The 12,944-nt window shown below is 58.1% G+C and overlaps 1 protein-coding gene across 1 annotated transcript in view; it reads right to left on the bottom strand.

The window, feature by feature from the left end:
- Positions 1-12,944, bottom strand: part of LOC133750452 (katanin-interacting protein-like) — a 64,356-nt gene that overhangs the window by 29,604 nt on the left and 21,808 nt on the right. The window lies entirely within an intron of this gene.

Genomic DNA, 12,944 nt, shown 5'->3' with positions numbered 1-12,944 from the left:
CGCCACGTGGCTGCTTTTCGCTCTGTCACGGTTCGCAGCCTCTGCATGCCCCAGACAGCATTCTTACTTCATTTTGGCCAAACTCCGTCTTTTCAAACCTTAAAAGGGGTCCCACTACAGGGCTGCGTTTTGGTACAGTGGGTTAAGCTGCTGCTGCTTGTGACACCGGCATCCCACATGGGCGCCGGTTCAAGTCCCGGTTGCTCCACTTCTGATCCAGCTGCCCGCTCTGTGACCCCAGAGATGTCCACCGTATACTGAGCACCCCTCTGGCCCTCCTGAATGCCAGGCGAAACATCGGGTGCTCTGAATCAGAGAGGTTTCAATTCAGCATGAGAGGCTTGAGGCCGGGGAGCTCCCTGGGAAGCCGACTTCAATCACCCAATTGCGGGACAGCAGGCTACTATTTGCCGGCTGTCAGAAACGCCGATTCTCAAAGCACTCTTTTACATGTTTATACGGATGTGTTCTCTGTTTAGTGCAGACACAGAGCAAGCGCGTGCTGAGAATTAATCAGGAAATAGCTCTTCGCCAAGGACGGCACGGGCGGCTTTCAGCGACTGGTTCCGCCAAATTACCACCAGGGAAGACAGAAACGCTCTCCCTGCAAGGGGTGGAAAGCGCGGGTCTTTATGCACAGCGCAGCCCGGGGTGAGCATCCAGGCTCTCCTGATGGGGTGTCTGCCTAGCCACACTTGTCGGCTCCCTTCAGGCAACAGTCGGCAGCACCATCTGATCTGCTCAGATCACCAAGGTGGCCCAGAGGACACAGGAGGAGGCGGGCGGATCAAGGTGGGGGGTCGGGCAGGTGGGGGGGTGGTGTTGGGGAGCGGGAGGCGTGGAGATGCGAGACGTTTCTGGTACCCTGTAGGTCCCATTCAGCCCCCTCTCCGGGTGAGTCTGAGCCGAGGGTCACCAGAGTGGGAGGCCCCTCGGAGGGAACAGGTGTCAGTCACCTCGCTGGACAAAACCAAGGGCTGCAGCGTCCCACACAGTCCTCAGCGAAGGGTTCACTCGTGCCTCAGTTTACAGAAGAAGAAATTGAGCCTCGTGCCTTCTCCGGGGTTCACACGGTGGCTGGGGCGCAGCAAGCCGCGCTGGCTGGCACAGTGGAGGCCTTAACTGCCACCCCCCTCCCTGCAGGCCAAGCCAGACGCTGAGAGCCGGGCCTCGGCCTTGGCTCCTGCTAGCCTGGCACTGGCAGAATCGCCTGTGTGGTGGCACTGGAGCCCTCATGTTTTAAAATTAAGTCCCTACAGGCCAGCTCTCTCCTACCCATCTCAGCTCCCTCCTCCTCCCCAGAGGTGATCACTGTGGGTATTGTGTGCTGCCTGTTTGTGCACGCTCTTGTCTTTCTAGAGTGTTTTGTGCTGTGTGTGTGTGTGTGTGAGAGAGAGAGAGAGAGAGAGAGAGAGAGAGCGCACTCTGGTCCTTCTAGACGTTTCCAGGACCCCTGTGGATACCAAGTCAGCAGATGCTCAAGTCCCTTTGGTAAAATGCAGTGGTATTTGCATAGGAGCTTCACACACCCTCTGCCTGCTGTAAATCATCTCCGGATGACTTAGAACACAGAGTGCACGGCCGGTGCTGTGTAGACAGTGGTTATACTGTGTTGTTAGGGAGCAACAAGAAAATGAGTCTGTGCCTGTTCAGTAAGGATGCAGGTTTTTAAAAAGTATTTATTTTTATTCATTTGAAAGGGAGAGGGAGAGGAATAGGAAGAAGGGGGGGGGATGGAGGGAGGGAGAGAGAGACTGACTCACACTGAGAGACAGAGAGAGAGAGAGAGAGAGACCTTCCATCTGCTGGTTCACTTCCCAAATGCTTGCAAGAGTCAGGGCTGGGCCAGGCCAAAGCCAGGAGCCCAGAACTCCATTCTGGGTCTCCCTGGTGGGTGGCAGGGAACCATGCACTCAAACCATCACCTGTGTTTCCCAGGTTGCATCTGCAGGAAGACGGCTCTGAAGCAGAGTAGCTGGGAACTCAGACCAGCACTCCAGTGTGTGGTGCCAATGTCCCAAGCAGTGGCGTAGCCCCCTGTGCGACAAAGCCTGCTCCTGGATGCAGTTTTAAGAAAAATATTTCCAGTCTGTGATTGGCTGAATCCATGTGCAGGTGCAGAGCCCATGGCCATGGAAGCCGCCGATATCGGGGCTGACTCTGGCGGTGTCCACAATGGTGGGGAGTGTCACTGCCCCTTGAGGCTCACGCCTGGGAGCTGTCTGAGCGCCACATCGGCGTCTTGGAGAAGACGGGGTGGAAGAACGGCAGGTCCCTCCAGACATCTCTGGACAAGGGCTGTCATTAGGACGGGATCCCAGCGGGGCAGGTGTTGTGGCGTGGTGGGTAAGCTGCCCCGTAGGATGCCTACATCTCCCAGCTGCAGTGCCGGCTGGAGTCCTGGCTACTTTGCTTTTTCCGATCCAGCTCCTTGCTAATGCATCCTGGGGGCAGCGGAGGATGGCTCAAGTGTTTGAGCCCCTGCCACCCACATGGGAGACCTGGATGGAGTTCCAGCCTCCTGCCTTCAATCTGGCTCAGCCCTGGCTCTTATAGACATTTGTGGAGAGTGAACCAGCGGAGGACGATTCTCTCTGCTGCTCTGTCTTTCAAGTAGATGAAATAAACACACTTAAAAAAATAGCTGTTTGCTCCCCAGGAACGATCCTGCTTTCTGTGATCCACTAGCCAAGGATTTAACCCCACACTCTCTCCTTTGCACCTGCTTCTAGGAAGGCTAGGGTGAGCCTTTCTCCTGCCGCCTACCTCCATCTTTGCAGCCACTTGTGTGTGTGTGTGTGTGTCCCAGTTTCCTTGGAACGAATCTTTTCTTCCTGGTTTAACTAGGGTTATGTTTATACCTTCCATCACACCTTCCTCAAATACTTTCCACATTTTCCATTATGCCTGCTTCCTCAAATCCCTCTCCCAACGGATTTTCACAAGGACATTTGGAAACTCCAGCTGGCACGCGGGTAACCACAAAACACCTTTCCTAGCCCCCGTTTCACCCCGCATCTGATGAGAACTAGCTGTGTTAAGACCATAACACATTTTTAATATAACAATATTAATATTGTTTCAATCTAAGCAATTTAATTAACTTGGCAAGGCTGCCTTCCTCCCTGGCCCTGGCATGGAGCGACACGTGTCTCCCAGTGAGCGCACAGACTGCTCAGTCGAGATTAATAGCGGCACCAGTCACGACAGCCACAGCGGAGCTGGGGGCCTCGGTGCTCTCCATCACTCTCCCAGGATGGGCGCCCGCCTTCAGTGCAGCCTATGTGACCAGAAGAGAGACCCATGGAGCAAAGCACTGGCTGGGCCTCCTGTATACCGAATGCCTGGGCGAATCCTTTAAAGCAAACGGAATGTTAGCTCCGCGCCTGGAGTTGGGCCAGATGCGCACTGGCTGCGCTAGGGCCATGTGCAGCCCTGGGGGCCCACGCTGAGGGCGTCCCACACTCGCACACTGCAGGGGGACTCAGGCTTGTCCCCTTGGCTCACTGTTCTCTCCCTCACTGTAGGCTTGGTGGGGGGGGGGGGGCGTGGTGGGCTTCACGGAGTGAGCTGTTTCTGCCCAGGGAGCCACGGCCCGTCTTTAGCACTTGGCTCAAGCGCCGGCTCCTCCAGGAACTCTCGGCCCTCCCTGGCACCCCCAACTCCAGTGGGGTCAAGGGGCTTCCTCTGGTCTCCCAGAGTTTGGCTGGCAACCTGGATCCCTACATGTACGACCTCGCCTGGGGACCCCATGTGCGTGCCTATCCTTGCCAGGACGGGAGACTGCCAAGGTCAGGGCGGGGGCCCATTTCTAGTCATCTGGGGGCACAACTCTGGTGACTGGATGCGCTTTGAGAGTGCAGGAGGTGTCGGTGGGACCTTGTGGCACTGAGCAGGGCCAGGCTCTGAGCTGACCACTCCGCACTGCAGCCAACGTCATGGTTTCTGAGGACAGAGGGCGTGGCTGGGACCTGGCACTTAAGATCTCAATCCCCGCTGGCAAGGCCTGCAGAACACTTAACAATCTCAGAACTAGCTGCTCATATTTAAACACGATGTCCATTTCTGGCCATCCTGGAAAACCTAGGCCAACGGGCAACACAGGTGCTGAGTCATGGCCGCCCTCGGGCTGCGAGGCAGTTTTCTCTCTGTTGGGAGGCAGGGCCGTGGGGCAGTCCTGTGATCACCAACAAGCTGCTCTGTGTTATGTGCCTCAGTTTCCCCATGTGGAAAGTCGAGCTGTCCCCACCTCCTAGGACTGCTGCACAGAATCAATGAGCTGGTATAGGACGCGCATGCTTGGGGTACTACCTGCCCCTGCCCTGTACTGTGTGCTCAGGAACCACGAGCTGTCATCATGCCTTGGGCCTGGTCTGCTTCCTGGATGTATGCACCTGCTAAGTTGGCTGCTTAGGCTAGCGGGGTCCAGGGACATCCTATTCCACTAAGGCCAGGTGCCGAGGTCTTGCTCCTGGCACAATCTGGCAGCAGGCACAGAACAAGCCCCATCCACTCTAAGGGTGTAGACTTTTTCTTGTTACCTTAGGGCCAGCCTCTGCAAGGCCTGGGCGTGTGCTATGCTTGCCATTTTAATTGACCCAATGGACACTGTAGAGGGGGCTGTCAGGGTCCTGGCCCGGGGGGAGGCAAAAGAAGCAAGCACAGCTCCTGTCCTCCATGCGTTCAGCTGTAGATGAAGGGGCTGTGAATTCAATGCCAGGGGGGCCCCAGGGGTGGGCGTCTGTGAGCTGCAGGACGCATGCCCCCACCCCCAGGTCTGGGGAGCAGGGGCTACTCGGCTCCAGCCAGGGGATGCGTGGAGGGAATGCCGCCAGCTCTTCAAAAGCCAATTTCCCGATGCTGTCAAAGGATGCCCGAGCCATAAAACACCGTGAGGACCACACAGAATATATCTTCCAGGGGACACTGGCTTGTGACACCTGAGGCTCAGGACACTGAGGACACCCTAGGGAGGCGTGGGGCTGGAAGACCACCAGAGGGGTGCAGGGCAGCCTGGCACTGGGGGAGGCTCGTATGTGCAGAGACGTTTAAGCAGAGCCTTGGGGCTTCTGAAGGCAGGGTCTGGAATGAGCTGAGTCAAGCACTCCAGGCAGGGGTCGGCAGGGGTGAAGGCATACTGGAAGAAGAGCTTTACGGGCCCAGAGAGAGGGGCTGCAGGGGGATAGGAGAGCCGGGGTGGGGGGCAGATCTGGGGATCCCGGAGCGGAGGAGGTCACCAGCACCAGTGCATCCAGGGTGCAGACCAGTACTGCACAGGACAGGGGCAGCACTGTGCCCTCTGCTAGGGAGGCGACCAGGAGTAGTGGCGACTGTGGCGCCATGACTCAGCTTCAGCAGAGCTCCCAGGGGCGAATGGCGAATGTGGCCGGTGCTGCCAGCTCTTCTGGGCTCCCAAGAAAAGTAAAAAAAGCAAAAGGACCCCGTTTTTAAATGTTAGCAATTAATTCAAATAATTGGAAAAACGCCTTGGGAGCCAGCTGAAGTCCGTGGGCCATGTGTATCCAGCCCGAGCACAGCCCCAGGGGCCCGGCTTTCTTCCTAGGATTCGGGTGAGGCCAGTGGCTCGGGGCTGCTTCCCTGAGGTAGCCTGAAGCTTCAGGGCCTTGCCTTCCTGGCCCCCGGAGCCCCCGGTCCACCAGCAGGTCTGGGTTCATCTTGCTGCCCCAGGCCTGTGTCTGTGCGCACTTGGGCATTTCTCTCTGCGCAGGCGTCTGCCTGGTCCCAGCAGCAGCACAGGGGTGTCAGCTCCCCAGCCTGCCCTGGGTCCGGGCAGCACAGGGGCGTCAGCTCCCCAGCCTGCCCTGGGGCCGGGCAGCACAGGGGCGTCAGCTCCCCAGCCTGCCCTGGCCCCGGCAGCAGCACAGGGGCGTCAGCTCCCCAGCCTGCCCTGGCCCCGGCAGCAGCACAGGGGCGTCAGCTCCCCAGCCTGCCCTGGCCCCGGCAGCAGCACAGGGGCGTCAGCTCCCCAGCCTGCCCTGGCCCCGGCAGCAGCACAGGGGCGTCAGCTCCCCAGCCTGCCCTGGCCCCGGCAGCAGCACAGGGGCGTCAGCTCCCCAGCCTGCCCTGGCCCCGGCAGCAGCACAGGGGCGTCAGCTCCCCAGCCTGCACTGGGTCCGGGCAGCACAGGGGCGTCAGCTCCCCAGCCTGCCCTGGGTCTGGGCAGCACAGGGGCGTCCGCTCCCCAGCCTGCCCTGGGTCCGGGCAGCACAGGGGTGTCAGCTCCCCAGCATCTGCGCATGTCCTCTGGCTGGGACACAGCTCAGCTCTGAGTTCTAACCTGCTGGGTGGAGCCTGCACGCCTCGTTGGGCCCCTCCCTCTAAAACCCAACATCTTTCCATTCCCCTCAGCTGCTTCCAACTTGAGCCCTCTGTGGGGGCCCTTGTGGCTACCACGCCTGTTTCTGAGTGTGGACTCCGCCAGGGACTTTAAGTGCTGCAGCCCACACACCAGAGCGCAACCTCTGGCTACACACAGTGGCCCAGCCGAGCCCGAGGCCAACACCCCAGGAGTGAGGTGCCAGTTCCATTTCCACCGGCCACCCTACTGAGCTAAGTCACCTCGGCAGGCTGCACTGACTCAGCCGACCATGTGAAGGTTACAACTCCGACTTAAAGGTCATTGCCATGTTTGCCCTTGGTTTATAACCTGATACAAATAAACTACCTGTAAAAAAAAAAAAAAAAAAAAAAAAAAAAAAAAAAAAAAAAAAAAAAACCATGATTTTTGAGACGATTTGGGCTATTTAAACACAGAGTGGATATTAGATGAACAAAATGTTCAGAATGTTCAGAATCCTGGCGGCACTAGGCTTACAGAAAGACACACAAGGTACTGAGGGTTGAAATGGGATGACAGCTACTATTTACCTTCCCATGTTACAGGGACAAATGGGACAAGAACAGCAGGGATGCTGGTCATGGCTGGAGCTAGGGATGGAAACACGGGCCATCAAGGAACAAACCTCCTCACTTTCCAATTGATTGGAAACTTCCTCCTGGGCAAAGGCGTGGCTTGATATGCAAATGGTGGGGACAGCGTCTCCCTCGAACAACCCATGGGCACTGCCGTCCTCATCCACGCCCTGATCATGAGCCTCCTCTCTGGGCCGCCCACACCCTGTCCTCCCTTCTCCAAAGAGCAGTCTGAGTGGTCTTTGAAATTCCTCACCCCACTCACAGCTCCCCAGGGCTGGCACTCACACAGAGGGCACAAAGGGCAGGCATTCCACCCCCCTTCGTTTGGGGAGCAGCGATTCCCCATTCAACAGATGCAGCCGGGGCACCAGGACATGGACTAACCTGCCCACGGACCTGCCTCGGGTAGGTGCCCTGCCGCACACCTGTGCTCTGATCACCCAGCCTGCTCTCTCTCTCTCTCTCTCTCCGAATTAAGATCCACGTAACCTGGTCTCTGCCTCCCCCTGGGACCTGCCCTTACACTCCTTTGCTCTCCATCCTCCAGCCACTGACTCAACAGCCGGCCCATCAAAGTTCCTGTCTCAGGAGCTGAGCCCAATGAAGAACGCTTTTCCCATGGCGGCTCCAGCTCATCCTCTAGGCCAGCGGAGACACCTGCCCACCGCACCTGCTTCTCCCTGCGCTATTGTATCATCTTAGGAACTCTTAGCACTACCGGGTATTTCGTCATCCCCTTGCATCCTGGTTTCTCCCCCCCCCCCCCCCGTCCCCACCAGAGGGGCAGGGCTGGGCAGACCAGGTTCACCACCATGTCCTGAGCGCCAAGAGCTGTGCGGCCCAACATGTAGTCAGGCAGGGCTCCTTAAATCAACATGAATTAGAGCTGAGCACCACTTGAAATGCAGCTTCGCAGGTCGGGCGCCCTGGCCATATTTCGAGTTCCCAGTCGCCACCTGTGTCACGTGTCTCCTCCATGGGACAGGACACGTAGAGCACACTCCGATGGGCGGTGCTGGCTGAGACCACATGACGTATCACAGACGTATACACTGGGGGATCACACTGTTCACCCATTCACTCTAAACGGAACGAGCACCGTGGCTGTACCCCGGGTGCCGGTCCTGCCCGGCTCCTCTCAGCTGCCCCACTCACAGTTACAAACACGGAAGAGGTGGCATGGCCAGTGCCCGTGCCAGCCATGTGCCTGTCGTCACTGCAGCAGATGGCGGCACCAGGACTGTCACACAGGAAAACTGGTGGGATGGTAGCAACCCTCTTCCCAGCAGGTGTTGAGAAAAAACCAACAAGCCTCAGGGTCCCCGCCCAGCCCTGTCCCTTACACCCTCTGGCGGGGGTGGGGGGTCTTCACCTGGGAACATCAGAAGAGGGGACAAACCCGTCATCACATGCTCCTCCTGAGCCATGATCCATCACGGCACCCTTGACGAACCAGAAGGAAGGTTCCAGATCCCGCTTGAGACAGCACTGCCAATCAAAGGCGGCAGGAGACACAGTCCAGCCACCACGCAGGGTCGGGGGCTCCCAAGCCCCGGCGCCTCTTGTTTAGTGGTCGCTTCTCCCACGGAGGACTTGCTGAGAGCCGCTGAGTGACCAGCCCCTCCCCCCTCCCCGCCGCGCTCAACAAATGGCAGCTGTCACAAGCGGAGGTGGCTGCATGCCATCTTCTGCGCACGGCGGTGGATGGAGTGTGGCCTGCACGTCCTCACTTCCCCTCCCAAGCCCCTCTGCGTGGGGCCGGCTCACAGGCAACCATGTGGCCTAGTGAGGCAGGGAGGAGCCTCAGGACTTCACCGGTGGCACGTTTTCCAGGCAAGACCCCCCTTTTCCTAGCACCTTCTCTTCTGGGCCAAATAAGCCTGCGCAGGATGAGCTCCCACACGGAACTCTGCTTCCTGGATTCCCACGCACAAAGAAGCTGTATTAACAAGCCGTGTCTGGGAGGCCGAGCCCTGTCTCCCATAAACTCTCCTTTTATCTCCTCTAAAACACACAGTGATAGCCTTCTCTGGAGAATATCAAAGCCAGCCAACCTGCGGCTGCATCTGTTTGTGCTTTTCACTCCCTGCTGGGTTGTGGCAACAGATGGCTGTGTGTGACACAGGCGGCGCCGGCCGGCCGGCAGGTTTCAGTCCTCTGCAGCCAGTCCGGGCGGGGGGGGGGGGGGGGGGTGTGCCCAGGACCTTAGGGCTCTGGTCCTGCAGCCGCCAGTTCCTCCCCGCCCTGTGCACTGCGGCTCTGCCCTGGGTGCCTGTAGAACTCCGGGCCTTGCTTCTGTTTTGTATTCTACACACACGAGGCAGGCTGAGCAGAGGTTAAAGAAGAAAGGCAGGCCTTGGTCAAAAGGGGTGAGGCTTATCTGCTTTGTAATCCGGCACACAGAATCTGAGCTACGCGTTCAGCGGCAGGGCCGGGCCACGGGGTATGGGCTTGGCAGCCGGCACTGTTTCATCTCCCCTTCCAGAAGGTGCTGGGGCCCCTGCCAGGAAGTGCTGAGCAGGAGAAGGGAGCGTATGGCCCCAGAGGCCTGGCGGGGGCTGCATCCAGGGCCTGGAGGGGGAAGGGGAGGGGGAGGGGGCTGCCGTGCCCACCAAGACGTCCTCGCAACTGCCAGCAGCCTGGGCTTCTTTCCCTCAAATTCAAGCTTTGGATGCTTGTTAAAAACAAAACAAACAAACAAAAACCCAAGGGGCTAGCGCTGTGGCACACAGGATAAGCCACGGCTTGTGATACCTGTATCCCATACGAGTCCCGGCTGCTCCACTTCCTATCTACAGGATGGATTTCTTGGCTCCTGCCTTCAGCCCGGGCCAGCTATGGCCGTTGTGGCCATTTGGAGCGTGAACTAGCAAATGGCAGATCTTTCGGTCTCTCCCTCTCTCTGTTAACTCTGCCTCTCAAATAAATAAAATAATTCTTCCAAAAACAAACAAACAAAAAAACCCAAGACAGAGATCAGAGAAAGCTTCCCGTTATCCGTCTGGGCAGCCTCGTGTGTGAACAGAGCTGGCCGGCTCCTGAGCTGCGGGGGCCAGCAGTTGCCAAGGGCTCAGGATGCGGTTAGTAGGGAGATGGCCAGAAGGGCGGGGATGTGGGAGAAGTGCAGGGAGGGAGGGCGGCAGGCTTGGCTCCCGGCCTGGCTCCCCAGCTCCACCTCTAGCCTGCTGGGTGACCCATGCAAGCCGCCGACCTCTCGCATCCTCTCGGGCCCTCACCCGGCTGTCAGAGGATGACCCAACTGCTCATGGGCTCCTGGGAGCAGCAGCTCCATCGTTCACTCCTCGACCGCTTATTTCGGGTTTTATTTATGACTCCGACCCTGCTCTCTCGAGGTGTGCACAGCCCCGTGAGGGGGACAGGTGTAAGTGCTGATGCAGGGGAGGATGCCCCTTAGCCATGAGGGCCAGCTTCCTGGGCGGATGTGAGGCCTGGGTTTCCCAGGACTAGGAGGCAGAGAAGCCCATTCTGAGCCCCAAGGGGCCCGGGATGAAAGGCGTGGCTGCCTGGCAGGCAACAGAGCAGCGGGCAGCTGGCACTCTGCAGGGTGCCATGAGCAGGCGGCACGGACAGGCAGGAGAGAGGTGCCAGGGCGTGGGGGTGAGGTTCTGATGGCAACCTCAGGGCTTTGACTTGGATCTCCCGGGTCAAGGGGGGCCCCTGAGGATTGGAAGCAGCAGAGGAGTGGGTCAGGCCGTCCCGGCAGCTGCTGGAGAGAGGGGAGGCTGGACCCGGGGCTGGCCTTCTCCTTCCGCACTTCCTTGCTTTTGCACGCATGGTTCCCGCTACCCAGGCTACGCTGCCTCCCTCTCTGCCTCAGCTGGCTGCTGCTGTCTTGGTGCACTCCTGCTCAGCCATGTGCTCCTTCTAGAACCTTCCCTGATTGCCTCCAGTCAGAGGCAGTTGGCTCCATGCAATCTGGGAGGGGCCAGTGCAAACTGGAAGATGAGTTTTCTTTGAACTTTAGGAGGGTTTAAAAAGAGGACTGAAATTAACTACTGATATTTACAAACAGGAAGGCTCACATCAAAATATTAAATATTCCCGCTTGCTGGGAATATTTCAAAGCTCATAAGACAGGGGTGGGGGTGTGTGTGCATCTGGCCGAGGAGCAGTTAGGGTGCGGTTGGGATGCCTGTATCCCGTACTGGAGTGCCTGGGTGGGAGTCCCAGCTCCTTTGCTTCTTTTTTTTTTTTTTTAATTTTTATTTATTTATTTATTTGCTGGCAGTTATAGACAGAAAGAGAGAGATAGAGAGGAAAGAGAGAAAGGTCTTCCCTCAGCTGGTTCACTCCCCAAATGGCCGCTACAGCCGGCACCAAGCTGATCTGAAGCCAGGAGCCAGGAGCTTCTTCCTGGTCTCCTATGCAGGTACAGGGGCCCAAGCACTTGGGCCATCCTCCAATGCCCTCCCGGGCCACAGCAGAGAGCTGGACTGGAAGAGGGGCAACCAGGACAGAACCCGGTGCCCATATGGGATGCCGGTGCCGCAGGCGGAGGATTAACCATGTGAGCCACGGCGCCGGCCCCTCCTTTGCTTCTGATCCAGCTTCCTGCTGATGCACATCCAGGAGGCAGCAGGTAATGGCTCAAGTAGCTGGGTCCCCGCCACACCTGTGGGGGATCTGGAACCAGTTCCAAGCTCCCAGCTTCAGCCTGGCCCAGCCCTGGCTGCTGAGGGCATCTGAGGCGTGAGCCAGTGGTGGGAGACCATTGCTGGTCTCTGGCTCTGCTTTTAGATAAAATGAACAATAACACAAACAGATGTAGCTGCACTGGCTCCATGCTCCTACCTAGTAACCATTCCTTGAAGATGAAAAGTGGCTTTCTCTTTACCCGGGGGATGGGCTTGCCAGTGTGCCACAGTCCTCACCACGCCCTCTTGTCTGTAACAATACTGAGGATGAGGGTCAGCTCCTACTACTGGTGACCGGACAGTATGGCAATTCTCGACCTTGTGTCCATTGTTGAGAGAGGACACCAGGTAGGCGGAGTGCGTCCCCATCCGCCTCCCTCACTGGGCTACCTGCCGGGTCACAGGCTGTCTGACTTTGCCTTTCATTGAGTCCTTAGTCACACTCCAGGTACACCCATCGTAGCTTGAACTTGTCAAGTCAGACGCACAGAGTCCGCCTCACCTAGTGCATCGTGTTCCGCGGCGCTGTGCCCTGGAGAGCGCCGGCTGTTTCCCTGTCGCAACCACGGGGCTGACTGCCACCCAGCATCGCTAGAGAGGAACACACTGTGTGTCACTAGTCCGGGTAGAAGATCCAGACTCAAACTTCAAAGTATGGATTGTACCGAATGTCTGTCACTTTTGTAACCAGAGTCAGGTCCAAAAATCCTGCATGGAGCCATGCGGAGCCGGGGGAGCCATCTGCACATCACATTTCTGTATTTCCTTGTCTGCTCGGCTTGTGAGACAAGGCGTTCCTCCAGGGCTCGGAGCACAGCACCGTCAGAATCTCTCACGCAGCCCGACGGCGCCTAGTCCGTGCTCACTCATACACACGAAACGAAGGAGCCAACACAAATGAACACGGCGTGGAGGGAAGGCCAGGGAAGGGGAGACAGTGTGAGGCTCGAAGGGCTCAGGGTGGGGTCTGGACCTGGGGGGCGCACGGCAGCTGTAGGCCAGGGCCCACTGCACAGAGTGTGTGTGTGTGGGCGGGGGGAGTCCCATACCAGAGGACTGTGCGCCTGAGAGCTACGAAGAGATGTGGAATCCTGGGCCCTGACCGACGCTGCTGAATGAGAACCTGCAGTTTAGCAAGACCCAGGGCGGCGGTGTCACTGCGGCTACGCGTGTGACAGGTGATAACTAAGAGACTGGGCCTGGGGTCCAATTGATGGGTTCAGGTTCTCTGACACTTACTGGCTGTGTGACCTGGGGCCAGTTCCATGGCCTCTCTGTGTCTTGTCTGGCTAACCGAGTCTCAGCTGTGTTCCTGGGGGGCTCTGACAAACCCAGGTGAAAGAGCGGGGCCTC

This window comes from Lepus europaeus, chromosome 21 (assembly GCF_033115175.1).
Source record: "Lepus europaeus isolate LE1 chromosome 21, mLepTim1.pri, whole genome shotgun sequence".
Classification (NCBI taxonomy): Eukaryota; Metazoa; Chordata; class Mammalia; order Lagomorpha; family Leporidae; genus Lepus; species Lepus europaeus.
This window is presented reverse-complemented; position numbering and strand designations above follow the sequence as displayed.